Source organism: Epinephelus fuscoguttatus, linkage group LG16 (genome assembly GCF_011397635.1).
Source record: "Epinephelus fuscoguttatus linkage group LG16, E.fuscoguttatus.final_Chr_v1".
NCBI classification, from domain to species: Eukaryota; Metazoa; Chordata; class Actinopteri; order Perciformes; family Serranidae; genus Epinephelus; species Epinephelus fuscoguttatus.
The window spans coordinates 31,663,559-31,678,885 of record NC_064767.1 but is presented as its reverse complement, the minus strand read 5'-3'; the positions used below and the strand labels follow the sequence as shown (position 1 = coordinate 31,678,885).

Sequence of the window (15,327 nt, the reverse complement as noted above, 5' to 3'; positions counted from 1 at the left end):
TTTGGCCAAAAAAACAAAACAAAAAACAAATTATTTTTTACCCGACGATGGTGCTTATTGAAAAGTGAGGTGAACTTTTCAAATACATGTAAACATGTTCATCCAACTGAAATCAAATTTCTCAAAGCTGGACTAACACACCCAGATAATGTAACTGGAAGATAAATTCCTCCCGCATGTATACAGTGAATTGGACCCAAACTGGTCAAGGCGCTCTGTGCATGCTCCACAGTTTCCGGCCCAGGCTTTGACATGGAAGTTGAATGGCACTGAATGTGAAACAGAAGAAGAAGCCAGTAACAACATGGTGAAACCTACACCAGAGCCATGCATTTATGGACGGATGAGGAGACACAGTTCATGCTGTGTCAGCTGACAAATATTGTCAAATATTTTAAATATGTGGATAGGAGGAAAATACAGAATGGTGACCTGTTCAAAAAATGTTGGAATAGGTGAACCGGAAAAAGGTCCAATACTAACAAGCAGGCATATCACCACCTATTATAGCAGAGTCGGACATAGTTTGGTCAATAAATCGATTCCCCCCTTTGCTTGTATATTGGGACAAGGATAGTAGCCCACTCGAGCTATAACCATAGCTTGACTTAACTGTGCATGTAAATGTACTGACTCATTCACAAACATCTTGATGCTACAGCTCATCCTTGCATACTGTAATCTGTGTAGGTGTGACCGTGGCTTAGCGCTATGTGATGTTTCGTTGCTCTGACTGGTTGTAGGTCTGTCCAATTGTGTCCAGAGGCAGTTCTGTATCTATTGGTATGGAAATTGAAAATTAAGACAAACTCATTGGCAGTGGCAAATTGGTCTGATGATGCCAGGCTACAATATATGTACAACTTGTTTGATTGTCCTTAAATTGCCTGAGGTAAGAAACACTTAAGTTTCAAAACTCATACTGACACACAGGGTTTAAGAATGACAGAAAATGCAGGTGACAGTTGAGTGCAAGGCACAATTCCTAATTTAGAGTCAAATCTGAATTTTTATCCCAAGGTGAGGAGAGGAAAAGTGGAAAAGATCGAGTATTCTGCACAGGTCTGATACCTGCGGGCTGGTTCCTGGATGGCATTAGCTGAATAATACATTCAGTTGTTGGACAAAAAAACATTTTCCACACTATAGATCTATACAGACAATACAACAGTACTTAACAAAAGCTCTGCAGTAAATCCTACTTTACCTTGTATGATTTTTGTTGAGACTGATTTTTGAGGTTGTAGTTTGTGATTAAATTGCGCTGATAGTAAGGCTTTCTGCCACAGCAGCGTCTTGTTATTGTAACCTGATCAGATATTTCCATGCTGGTTCTCCAAGACAGTCCCTACCCAACATGTGATACATTACTAATGTTTGTTTGTCTGACCCTTTAGCTGAATGCTTGTTACACATTTCTCCTGGTACCCTCTTACTGTTTATTTCAGCAGCCGCAATCTCCCAGAAAACTGAAGCACCAGCAACAAACTATGTGCCAGATATCCAACAGAAAGTTCTCGCTCTCCCAGGAGATTATTAATGCACCGAACTTTTCTGTGCCAACTAGCAGTGATAGAAATACAAATATTTACAGAAGCTCTTTGAACCTGTGGATTCAATTCAGCTGTAACTTCCAGTCACTAAGAATAGAGTTATTTACACTTAGGCCCTGAACAGGCCGTGCTTCACTCCTTTGTTCTGTGAGTTGAAATATTTATTTTCCGGGGTTTGAAATCTTTACAGATACAGTAGAGGTGGCTTGGGTTTTAAATTTTAGTTGGCGTTAGCAGCTTATTATTTACTGACAGGCGCCTTACCTATAGCCTGGAGTATGCAGCTGATTTGCAACCCCTCTGAATAATATATGTGGGTATGAGCCAGTGGTCCTGAGATCTTTGTTTTCTCACACATCTATTTTTCAACTTTTTTTTGTCTGATATTCAGAGGGAGGGAGAGTGTGTGAGAGAGAGAATGAAAATTGGAGGAAAGAGACAGATGGGGGAGGAAGTAAATATACATACAAAGAGGTGCCAACAGTTCCACTCTGTCACACAAATGCTGCCGAGGTGCCAAAATTTGCTCAAATGCAAATGCTGCCCGAACAATAGTCCAGGAACAGCAAAATGAAACTGTCCTGTGGAACTGAAGCTGGCTCATCCTGTAGTGTGATTTGTCCTTTGCTGATGATGCTTGGAGCATTTACATACAAGCTCCGGTCTGTTTAAGGTCGCAGCTGGGATATGTTGTTTTAAAGCCTCTTCTTATGCTATTCATCAATATCCCTGCAGACATCAATGCACGGCATATTCAGAATGTTACCATGGAAACAAAACATGCTCTGCACGGACCAACAGTAAATTGTAAATTTGCCTTGGTATATTTTAGTGTTTAATTGGTCTACTTGTCAAACAAAACAAGCACATTGGGAGTGTACTTGCTAATATTGTTCTACAAAACTGAACTGAATGTTAATGTGTTATGTTAATATGTGGAAGTGAGAAAAGGACCAAACTAAGAATAAACCGCTCCAACTGCAGTTTTTTACCTGTTTATGAAATTTGTGCTACATGGTAATATGTCAGATCTACACCCTAATAACTTAGTGTACTTCGTTGTGTCTTTCATGCAATGTCTGTTCAATGGTTTTCATCATATCATCAGTGCAAGAGCTGGTAGAGATACTGCTCAAGGAAGCCTTGACAGAATGCAACCCTAGATATTCCAGTATTTTCTCTTTACCCACCCCGCCATCCTTCCATCCATCTGGCTGTGGCAAACACTGAAGTATTCGGTGCAAATCCAATGTGCCTTTTCTTCAAATACAACAGGACTGCATTCACACTGGATTTGCAGCGTAGTATGTCGATATGTGGATTTCAAATACTACCTTTTGCTTCCTTGTGAGAGTTAGATGAGAAGAATGATACCACCTTTATATCTGTGCATTGAACCTGCAATAACTGATTTTTTTGGTCACTTGGGGAGGGATATTGTGAATTCTGTTTCTGTCTACCTGGCAAATGTAAGCCCAATTAAGCCCAATATCAGTTTTGTTGTGGACTCCTTAAAGGTTCAGTGTGTAGACGGATGTATTGGCAGAAAGGGAATATAATATTCATAACATGTTTTCATTAGTTTATAATCACCAGCAACTAAGAATTGTGTTTTTGTTAGAATGAGCCAATTATATCTACCTTTTGGAGCAGGTCCTCTTCAGTGGAGTCCACCATGTTGTTTCTATAGTAGCCCAGAACTGAGAAACCATACACTGGCTGTAGATAGGGCCATTTGTGTTTTTGCCTTTTCATGTTGGCCACCATAGTTCTTGACACACTGGAGATGTTTCATTTGGTTGCAATCTGTAACCTCACTGCTAGATACCACTAAACCTTACACATTCAACCTTTACATAGATGCTCCTCTAGGTTCACCTGCAAGTCGAATAATTACACACATGGGTGGCGGGTAATGAAGGCTAGGGAAGGTTAAGCCTTCCCAAATTTTATGCTGGAAATCATATATAATTATGTGCACATTATATATTATGTGTGTGAGGTTGTCGCTACAGCTGCCCCCTGGTGATAATCAGCTGCGGCAGGGTGATTATGAGTAGGGCAGGCTAAAAAAAATAAAAAGCATTGTAAATAGCCAATCAAATCCTGTGCTGGCCACAATGGCGCAAAGCATTGTTGTGTAAACATCCGCCTGCCATTTTCATTCGCTTTGGCGCGTGATTTTTGAAAATGAGTCAAAGCAAAATGGATATACGGTCTTTTTTCAAAGCAAAAGATAAACATAGTCAAAGTAATTCAGAAGCGGTCGGCAGCACCGGCGACCGGGACCCGCCCGCGGCAGCCGCAGCGAGTGCTGGGTGTGGACATGCTAACCGCGGATCACCTGCAGCCACCTGCAGGCCTGTGAGGAGTGATCAGCCGAGAGAGGGATGCAGCCACGTGGCCCACGCCAGCCAGAGCTCTGGAGTCAATGCTGCTGGCGCTAGTAGTCTAACTTACACTGACTTGGGAGAAAAAGACAGTGGTCCTTCCCAGCCAATCCTGCCAGAATATCCCAAAAGAGATTTCGGGAAACAGAATGGCAGGGAGATCGATTTTTTGTTTCATTCTGGCGCTATGTATAATATTTGGTTAGATACTAGCCTTCCCTAACGTCAGGCTTACGCGCCGCCTATACTCACACAGAGCATCTGTCTGTTGCTTGATAGTGAACAGGTAGTGTACCAGGGGCGATTCTAGGATCAGAGGTTTAGGAGTGCTGAACACCCAGAGAGCTGCCCGGCCAGGCAAGATATTTTTTCACTGTTTTGTACATTTTAACTCAATTTCATTCCCACATTTGTGAAAGAAAAGCACAACACTTTTTGGGAAAGTCTGTGACTAAACCATCAAATCTGATAAAGGTTATTTAAATGCTGAGCCACAGCAAAAGAGGAATGGATTGGAATCATAAAAGAAACATATCGTAACCCTAATTTCTGGGGGAAGACAACTCATTTTGATACAGCAGCTCCTCAACATACACATAAACAGTATGCATGTTTCTGGAGTAAACCAGCCCCCTATAGTGAGTACCAAAAATAATAATAAGAATACTAATAAATAAAGTCCTCCTACTGCTCCTCTCTCTCTCTTTGTACTGTCAACCAAAAGTGTATTATATAAGTGTAAAGCTGTATTTTTGTTGTTAAAATATTACGTTTCAACCAAGTACTGTATAGTTTTGACACTTTTCTAGCTTGTTAAAAAGGACATACAGTAAAATAAATAAATAAATAAATAAAAAAATCTCTCAAATTTTAGGGGTGCTGGGGTTCAATTTAGGGGTGCTTCAGCACCCCCAAAAATGGGCTAGAAATGCCTATGTAGTGTACAGTGAGTTTTTAGGGTGTTTGTTGTTGAAGACAGCTGCCTGCTTCACCCCAAAATGATGCTATTAGAGAGTAAACAAAAACACATCAAGTCCTGTAACCATACGACCACAGAGGTTGGTAAATGCAGAACTTTAAGCCTTAATATAATGTAAACAGGTGAGTTATTAAAAATTCATTCCTGTACAGTTGTAATGAAGGGATAATTAGCAAAAGAAACGAAAATAGTTTTTTGTACCAGGCTGTAAACATGCTTGTTTCTGCTGTAAAGTTGTGCATTTTAACATGTCGATAGGGACTGACTGGCTTTTGGAGCCAGCCTCAAGTGGCCATTAGAGGAACTGCAGTTTTTGGCACTTCTATGCCAAAAAAGGGTGAGGGGGCTGCTGGGTTGTAATAAGCTGTTTGTACAAATGACCAAGTTAGGGGAAGACAGTTTCCAAAAACAGTAAAGTTAAGTGCCTCTTCTGGTTGCCTCATAGCTATGACAAGACTTCTTGAAGTTCCTACGTCCAGCTGTTGTTTGCTAAAAGGTAATAGTAGTAGCTTACCCCCAGCCTCTGGTCTTTATGCTAAGCTATGCTAATCACCTCCTGGCTCTTCCGTACTTAACACACAGACATCAAAGTGGCACTGATCTTCTCTTCTGACTCTTGGCAAGAAAGTGAATACATGTTAAACTATTTCTTCAAGAGAATTCTGCAGAATTTACCCCATTAATTAGGTGTTTTTTTTCTTTTGGAATGCACAAAATGCACACCTCCTTCAAGAAAACACAGGTGTTGGTGGTTTAAGGTCAACAGGCTGAAGGTAAGACAAATGAAAACATCAGCAAACCGCAGTCTGGGCTGAAGCTCATGTTCAGTCATTTTCAGTGCATTCTTAAGTAACCAGGGAACACCAGGGAAGAAGATCTCAGAAAAGACCAGATAGGATTGCGTCATCTAGAATTACATTTGCTCTGGCAATATCTCTAACCTACAGGGACAACAAGTCACTAACTCTCAAACTACCTTTGAGCCCTTGTGACTGTTTTTGCAAGCACAGGGTCATTTGTAACTGAGCAGCTCTGGATGAAGCAAATGTTTCTACAACGGTTTGGAGTGGAGAAAAAGAAACCGAAGGTGTGAGCGCTCAAAGTGGGATGGTCTCCAGTGGACTCGGATGACTCACATTTTAGTACAATAACTTCAGCATGATTCCACTGTAGGTGTAATATTTGCTCTCATCTTTTTATAGTGTTTTGTTTACTTCAGTCTCTGCAAAGTTGGTTTGTCAAATGGCAGTACTGTACTGTTTTGACTTGATGGATTTATATCTGTAGCAATTTTCGTTTGAAGGTAAAATCTAGAGTATCAAATTAACAAGCTGACAGACTGACAGGTGATGTAACCTCAAGGCTATTCTGACAGGAAATGAGATAAAAAGGGATGTTACTTTTACAACATAAAAGAAAGTTTTTTCCTTTCTCCAGGTAGATGTGTCTATTAGTAGCAAATCCTTATATTTGATGCTTGCCAGTCTGAATGTGTCTGGATTCTCTTTCTGCCCAATAAGCAATGTCAAGCTTTTCCTGGGTATGTGTGGGCAAACGTACGTGAGTAAAACAAAGGCAGAGAGAAAGACAAAGACAGGGAGCAGGGTTGAATGAGTGAGGGATCAAATGGGGAAAATATTTACACAGAGGAGTGAGAGATGAAGGATGTCACAGGAAGGGAGAAAGGGAAGGAAACAGGAAAATGTGTTGTGGGAACCAATTAAAGTTGTGCTTCTACCTGCTCCACGGATGCTTGAATTAGTAGTGTCTATGGGTAACTTTTACAAAAATGATCACCTTCTTATGTCCCTGTTTAAAATTCATTTCTTTAATAAAAAAAGTAAGAAAGTACGTACTTTTAATGACTCAAGATCCCTTCTAGCTATGCAAAATAAATGACATGCATAGTTTAACATTATTTAGCTGGAAAGTGACACGATTTTTTAGCAGTGCAATTACTTTCTCAGCTAATGACACACCATTGCAACATGCGTGTTCTGATTTATTCATCAACCCAGCACGGCTGTTTTGTGACACATCATTCTTGCTTTGTACACCGGGTTATTCCAGTTATCACAGCGCCGGTGTCGGGGAACACTTGACACAAAAACAATTTAATATGAACACACCAGAAAAATGAAAGGATAGAAACCTCAGGTGGAATGACAAGGCAGTCAGCTCCCTCTCTGACATCTGTTCCTGTGAAAGGAAAGCAAGGACGCCACTAACAGTTTACCCCAGATACCACAGTCCCCTCTGGCAGCAGCATCTGTCTAATGAGGGTGCACAGTAGCTCCTGTGAAGCCAGACATAACGGCGCTTTGATATCACGGAGTTTCCAACTTTTCAAGAAGGCACGACGTAATGAGGATGAAAAAGCTCAAATGCTAAAATGTAAGATGTCTCAGAGATCCAATGTCAAAAAATCTAATTCCACCAATCTGTATCCAGATGCTTCATCTCGTATTGCATTTGCAAAAATCTATCCGAGACTTTGCACGGGGAACATCTTGAGTGTGTGCTACTAGTCAATATTTCTTTGTCTAGTTTGCAGGGTACAAGCGAGCGCCGGGCATATAATGAATTGGACGTGGTTAAAGTTTAATGTGGTGGTTTTTGCTGGCTGCCCGTCAGGGGCTCCAACCTGACAATAAATCTAGAAGGTGTGACTGACAGATAAATAAGGGAAACTGTGGTCTTACGCCATTAAAGATAATCAATACTTCAACACCTCTTAATAGGCTACACAAGATAGTAGATAGATAGAACAAATTGTAAATGATTAATAGTTATATTGTTTATTTACTGTAAATGAATGCCAAATAAACAACTTTAAATATCACAATATGTAAAAATATCAATAAAAACTGGAATACAGCCATGGACAAATTATGAAACGATGGATATCTGGATAGAGACTTGTAAAATACCCCAGACCCTTCGTACATATCATATGAACACCAACTAACGACAGTGTTTGTTTGTAATTATTTTGAGTGTCATTGTGGTAATTTTCTGTCCCTCTATAGTCATTTACATCTCTCTGTAGTCATTCAGGGCCAGGAGCCCGAGGCCTGTGCCCGGTTGGCCACATCAGTAAAATATCTATGATACTGTTAAGCCAACTACCTATCACCTTCTGACCCTGCTCTATGGTAGGGTGCTCGACACTTTTGATGAGTGTTGTTCATCAGAAATGAAACAGTCATGCTTTGTTATCAATTAATGCTTCAGCAAAATGTTTTAAGTCTTCTCCATGGTAACCAAAGACTCCCTGTGTTTTCTTGTGGTCTGAGTCTATTGCTGTCACATTCAGTGAACCATCATCTGCACAGACAGCTGTTTAAAATCACACAAATATCAAGCTGTTTATGTTTTTAACTTACTAACCATATCTACGTTGGCTGATCAGCTCCCAGTCTGTGTGAGTGGCAGATTCCCCTCACTCACTACAGTAGGCTGGGAAATAACATCAATGAATCAGTAAATACAAACACTGTTGATTTCTTCCCGTGGTCGTGTCATGAAAAATATTTTGGCTGAGTAAATATCTGCTGTCAGTCAGCCTGGTGAAGGCAGTTTGACCTGCCTCTGTCCTCTCAGCTCGCCAGGAGCTGCTGCAGACATATGGCTGCTTCAGTGGAAGGAGACGCTGAATGCAGGTCAGAGTGGACACAAAACTACTATCTCTATGGGGACAATAGTAACACTTGCAACTACAACGCGTGACAAAATATGATTTTGGCGACATAAAATTGTTCAAGTGCACAATGTGACACTTTGTTTCCATCGAAAATAAGTCATTTCTGTTGAGCGACACCCTTCAAAAGTATCTAGCGCCCAAACATGGCTGTGTTCAGAAATACTAACTCTGGCACAAACTGGACTGTCAACAAATTTGGAAGTCTTTTGGAAAGTACCACTCAGTTTTTCATAACGCCACACTCTTGGAGCTGCAGGGCAGACTCTGGGCACACTGTCTGGGAGGATGGGGCAGCAAAGCACCAAGTGGAAGAAATGTGTAATTGACTCAAGTGTTCATTAATTCATGTAGAAATAGAACGCAAACAACAGGATTTACAAACACACACCCATATATCAGGCTTTATGGGGGCATTTAAGACAAGATAAGGTAAGGTAAGGTAAGGTAAGATCAGATCAGATCAGATAAGATAATACTTTATTGTCTGTTTGCACAGAAATTTGTCTTGCTTGGCTGGATGGCCAATCAGATTCTGGGGCCATGCCTCCCTTGAACACTCCCTTGTATGTGGCTGCACATGCTACTAAACCAGCTGGCTAACTAGCTTGAAACAATTGTGAGCTTAGTTTATTACTCTTAATAGACAGTGTTAAGGCAGCAGCCAACATTTGCTGATTTATTCAGTTACTTCTGCCACTTTTTGAATGTTTGAATGTAAAAAAAAAGTTGATCCTCACCTAGTGTGTTGGCTGGCTAGGTAGGTAGTATGCCTGCTAGAGGTCTGATACTGTGTCTGTGTATTGTGTTTATTTACAGCAGCAGCAGCAGTTGGTTCAAAATATGAATATGAAGTGACATCCAGTAAAGTTCATCAGGAAAATAAATTATGAAATAACATTTGACATATTTAATTTTTAATAATTTCCCAAGTTTCAAATTGTTAAAAAAAATTCAAATTTATTTAGATTTTTATTTTATTCATTATTGAAATTATTCTTTCTTACATATAGGCCTATATGACACAGTGATTTCATGTGATTATTATGTATTCAATTTTTTTTTTTTTAAATTTAATGATGAACTGTTTGCATGTCCATGGTTCTAAATTATTCCAAATATAAAGTCAAGATAAATCTCTGCTACATAAAATGATTGTCAGTTAAAAATAATGATGCTATAATAGTACAGAGATTGTTGCCATATGGATATTGATCTTCACCTATCCGAGTGAAGGACGGCTGATGACAAGGAACCAGCTCTGCAGAGCCTACCCTCTTGTGCGTTTGATAAATTGCGGATGAGTGATTTCTGAGGCTTTGCACTGAAATCCATCACGCAGATGGAGAGGGCAAGGTCACCTTGCAGCTGAATGAAAATGCTTTTTCAAATAGATGAATTGTTTAAAGGTAAAGATTGTATTTGTTGGAATGTTGCATAATGCATGGCCATGCCAATATCCCAGAAAGCTCTACTTGTTCTGTGGTCAAATGTTAAATGACTGGACATGACAGAGACTGTGGAGATTGAAACATTACAACAACTTACTTCACTGCCACACTGAAAAAATGTATCTTTACTGCTACATTTCTGTAAATACAGTAGAACTCATTGAATATGAATAATGTATCACACAGTTGACCCCTTGAGAGCTCAAGAGATCATTGGACAAATGCATAAAAGCTTTTGGTTTCAGGGTGCACCTTTAATCTGAGCTCCTCTGGTGACCCGGGTCTAAGTGATGGAACTCGGAGAACACAGCCCACATAAATCATGCATAAAACATGCACATGGCCATATAACCCTGGGTAAAACGGTTCGGTGAGAGCAGCAGCAGATGAATGAGGGCTCAGGTGGATGTGGGGAAATACCAGGATTCAAATGTGACAGAGAAGATGTAAGGGGGAGATTCATCACAAGCAGACCTGTCGTTTCAGCAAAAGGTTGAGAGCTGGGTGTCCTTCAAGTTAGAGGCCTCATCTTTTCACCTCTTACATGCATAAAGAATGACATGGGGACAGTCCCCGGTTGGAATTTCAAGGATATTCAGAAGCCTGTTACATACTACAAGTACAGCAAGTGAGGGCAGGCGGCAATCATTTCTGGATGTGAATTTTATGTCTTTGTTAATTGCCGGGATTGATGAATGGACAGAGCACTAACAAGATTTTAACAGTCATGACTATACTCTATTATCTTCTACTGTTCGACATAGAGTGTGTTTGAAAAAGTGAATATTTTTGCAGCCAATCTCACAAACTACTGGACCAATCAGCTTCATATTTTGTGTGCATGATTATGACTGTATGCTCAAGGACCTCTTGTGGTTGTGGTGATTCACAATTGTTGAAAAACCTGCTTTATTAACCGTTTTATACCGCCATACCGACTCCTCACTCTGCTTAACCGTCTGCTGGGGGCTGCAGGTTTTCAAGATATCAGCTCAGCTAAAAACAACAAGCCTTACCTAGTCTGTTGCGTGCCACATTTTGGCCTTTGTGTGGCTCAAAAACTGACATCCATAGAAAAATTAGGTCTCATTTTAAACTGAAGCATCTACAGATTAATGGCGCAGTACCTTGACTACAACAGAGCCTTCCCTGATTTATCGAGCTGTAGCATACAGACAAAGTTAATACTGCTAAAAGCCCAGTATATTTCACATACAGTGCCTGTTAGCAGGAGAACTCAATCTGCTCTGTGCAATGTGCCTCAACTTTGTCATAAAAAGATAAGATGCATATTTTTTTAGCTTCTGGGATGCCTCTGAAATGTGCCATGATGCGTCTGCTGGAATAACAAGAATTGTCTGGACGCAATCAGCTCAGGCATCTGCCTGGCAGAGATCTGCACTGTACTGAGTGCACTTTTCTGGTTAATATAAAGTCATATCTTAATATGATGAACAAAAATCATGGTCATGTATTTTCTGATATTTTTTTTTTCTTTGCAGTGTTTATGAAAACATACCAGGCACATTCATTCCCTTATTTATTTATTTTTTTAAATTCCCTAACATTCAAAATAGAGGTGGGAGAGGGTGGCATGTGGCAAAAGTGCAAGGCCAAATTCAAACTAATGATGTCACATCCACAGAGTCTGAGTTGCCAGGTCACAGCGCTTTTGACCTTTAGACTTTTCAGCACCCTCTGGCAAAAGTAAGCGTAAAGGAGTGTCAATGTTGCTAAAATGCCACTTCCCCTGACTGTAAAACTCTCTGTGGTCATTTTGCATAACCCAAAATATTGTTTTTGAGATTTTAAGTTTATTCACAAGTTCTTTGAATACCAAGACATTTGTATTAGATTTTTTTTTCCTGTTTTTCTCTCACTGAACTCAACCAACAAAATGCATCCAGTAAATCTCTGCTTCTTTGAAAATACAATCTATAGTGTAGCTCCATTCTGCTAATGCTTCAAAGATCCCTACAGGGAACTCATCCTGTTCTCTCTTCCTTCCACAGTATGGTCAGGGATCAAGGATCAGCTAGAGAGCAGCCTCCCTGGAGGTTGAAGCTAATACATCAATGGGTGGAAGGGATTCTTTGTCCTACTTAAGCATGCTTCAGCTGAGTGGCTTGAACCCTCTCCCGCTTGAATGGTGGTCTCTAGCACTCTCCTGCCCTACCATGCAGCCACTGAGTGGCAACAGTTATGGCACACGTGTGCTAAGATCGGATCAGATGCTGCCTGACTGACCGCCCCTCACGCCCCTTGGGGTGCTTTGGATGGAAGTGTTCCCGGTATACCGCGCAGAGGCAAAGAGGTGAGGCCTAAGGAAGGTTGTCGAGCTCCATCCATCAAGGGTCAACACCTTGGCACAAGGTCCTCCATCCTGACTTGTAGCCCCTGAGCGTTCTGCCCTGAATTTTTAACCCAACTTATTTTTCTCTCTAAGGAGCAGATTAGAAAGTATAATAGCTTGAAGTGCTGCTGTGAAGCGTTAAATGTGCACTGACAGGATTAATGTCACTTGATTTCTTCAAAGTACCAAAATAGAGAAGGAATGATAACATACAGCATGTGTTGTGTGTCATAATAGATTATTATTCCACTGTGATTCCTTTGATTTAAAATATGTGAATCGCTGTTGAGTGTTTCAGTCAAATACTCATTAAATTTCTGGTTGTCTCATGTGAAGGTATTGATGGGAAAAAAAAGCCTTAGTTGTGGCTTAAAATATCGCTTCCCCCCTCATACTGTAATAGAAGGGCAATGCACAGTCGACATCATCATGACAGATATTTTTGGCATTCATCTTGGGCAGCTTTGGAGACTCCAAATCAGCCGCGAGTCCATGGCGTGCGTCATTGCGCAGCGGCGCGTCCAGCCCATAATGGTTAATGGGAATCCGCTGACGGAGCACAACCAGTTGTTCGTGCGGGCATATGTATGCGCGGATCAGCAGGTGCTGTGCTTAACAAAACTGGATGGAAGTCACGGTTACAAGCACGCCGATCTGAGGGGACATTCTCACGGTACGGACTCTTATTTCCAGGATGCGCTGACATATATGACATGCTCACGGCGATCGGCAGTCACAGGTAAAGTTCGGATTTTAACTTTATTTTCCTGGATGTTTTTTTGTTGAAATGGTGGGCGGCAACCTGTTCATGTTTGCTGCGCCTCAAATTTTGGAGACGTTTGTCGTCTTGTCGTGCGCCTTTTTCCTCACCAGCGCGCCTTTGAATAGAGCGTGCCGTCTAATTCAGGCTGGATACAAAAGTCCGCTGATGATTTCAACTTTGAAGTATGGAGTGATCTTTTGTTTAAGTCCGAAAATATCCAAAAATATGTAAAAATCTTCATGCGAAGTCTACAATTTCAGGCGTATCTCGGTGTTACTTAACAGCCAAATGCATGGTTTGCCTCTGTGTGTGCGTGTGTGTGTGTGTATCCATACGCGCACACACACACGCTCCCTAAATCCTGCTGCTTTCAATTAATTCTGTCTGTGTAAACTGTTGGTGCACCAGTGCATAGATGATGCTCTTTCTTGATGTGATTGAGGGTTAGGAGGTTAACAAGTTTTTGCTTAACCACGCAAGCCACTTTGATTGATTTTTCCCCATAGGGACATTTTTTGGAGATTGTGCTCAGTTTATAATAGGTGCAACATTCCAGTATTCCAGCTGTGGTCAAGCTCATCAAGCAAACTGTAACCTTTAGGTGAGCACTGGAGGGATTTTAAGAATGATGGTTATCAAAGTGGCATGAAGATGAAGGTTATGGTATTAATTTAATACACACCCTTAGGGTGATGTGGAACCTGCCTTATAGTGGTGTCTTTATAGGAAGTGTGTGTTACCAGGAGACTAAATGGAGAATTTATCTGGGTTAAACACTACAGCCTGTAGACATTCACAAGCCAGTCTAACCTTGTGTATTAGATAGTTCTTATCAACGGTGGTGTCTACTTTGGCCAATCTTTACCCAGCAGCTCCACATCAGATAAAAACAGTTAAGCTGTCAAGTCAACAGACAAATGCTCCCAGCAATGCTATGATTCCACTCTGATAAAAACTAATTAAAATCAACGCTAACACTCCATGAAGCCTTGTGATGAGTTTCCCCAAGTCCTCTTCTAATTTCTGAAACTATATTTACCGCGATGATAATGCCTGTAATCAGCAGAATAAGCACAGACTGTAAGACGTACTTAATTGGTGCAGATTTTTGTTCTCTCTCTGGGTATAAACTGCCAGCTGCCTTTCAGATTTAGCTCTCACAGTGCAGGCCAGTCAACACAACCAGGCACGGAAAGGGAGAGGAATGAGATTTACATAAATAGAGTTGTGTAGAGATAATGGAAAGGCTCTCTGTTATCATCAAAACCCCAGAGCTGGGGGTGCGTTTTCTATCTCAGATAGACAACATAGAAGAATCAAAATATGGCAGCCTTAAACAACATATTGAAGTATTGGAGTGGCTTCGTTTTGAGTTTTCTCGTTCCGTATTGATTTATCCCCCTCTCCTGTTTGCTTCTGTTACCTGCTTATTGACTGCTTTCTGTGGTTTATTAAGCTAAATAGGAGCGTTGCCTTGTGGAGCACATCCCATATGACAGGTGCAGACCTTATGACCCCACTTTTTGTTCCGTTTGATATTTGGCACTGAATTCAAAACATTTTAGACTCACCAGGTTTGTTTGCAGTGCAGGTGCATCATGGCAGCAGTTGTGTCACTCTCTGCTTTTAGTCTCATGGGTTCTTGCCTTGGCTCAAGGGCACAGCGTCATGTGTCATCGGTAATACAATCTGATGGCCTAAGTCCTTCTGGTAATGTCCATTCTCGAGCTGTCACAGTGTCCACATGTGTCTTCAGATCGACTGGATTCCCCTCAGGCTTTTCTTTTCAAAGATTACACGTAATAACATGTGAAATGTGGCCAAAGCCCAGAGGGGTGGTCATACAGGACCAGAAGCTCGCAAACAGTTATATGCAGTGTGTGAATGAGTTATTTCTTGGAGGAAAAGTTTGACGTTATTGGTCAATATGCTTTTTCACTTTCGTTCAGAAATAGCATTCTATAGATTAATAATAGCCTCTTGGATAATGCTGGCATTTTTCTACCATGTGTATTTAGTAATTTGCAATGTCCCTTCTCAAATAAATAAAACTGCGACTAAAACTCAGAGTTTAACATATCTTGATACAACATTTTGTATGTTATCAAACAAATCAGTTACTGGTTTTGTTAGGTTTA

General features: G+C 40.8%; 1 protein-coding gene across 4 annotated transcripts in view; it reads left to right on the top strand.

The window, feature by feature from the left end:
• Positions 1 to 12,971: 12,971 nt before the first annotated feature.
• Positions 12,972 to 15,327, top strand: part of LOC125903571 (gamma-aminobutyric acid receptor subunit pi) — a 71,592-nt gene continuing 69,236 nt past the window's right edge. For 2 of the 4 annotated variants that reach the window (XM_049600566.1, XM_049600565.1), the window contains exon 1: positions 12,972 to 13,099. The gene's annotated coding sequence lies outside the window, so the exon portion shown is untranslated. Of the gene's footprint in view, positions 13,166 to 15,327 lie in introns of all 4 variants that reach the window. The other 2 variants (XM_049600563.1, XM_049600564.1) reach the window with 1 other exon arrangement.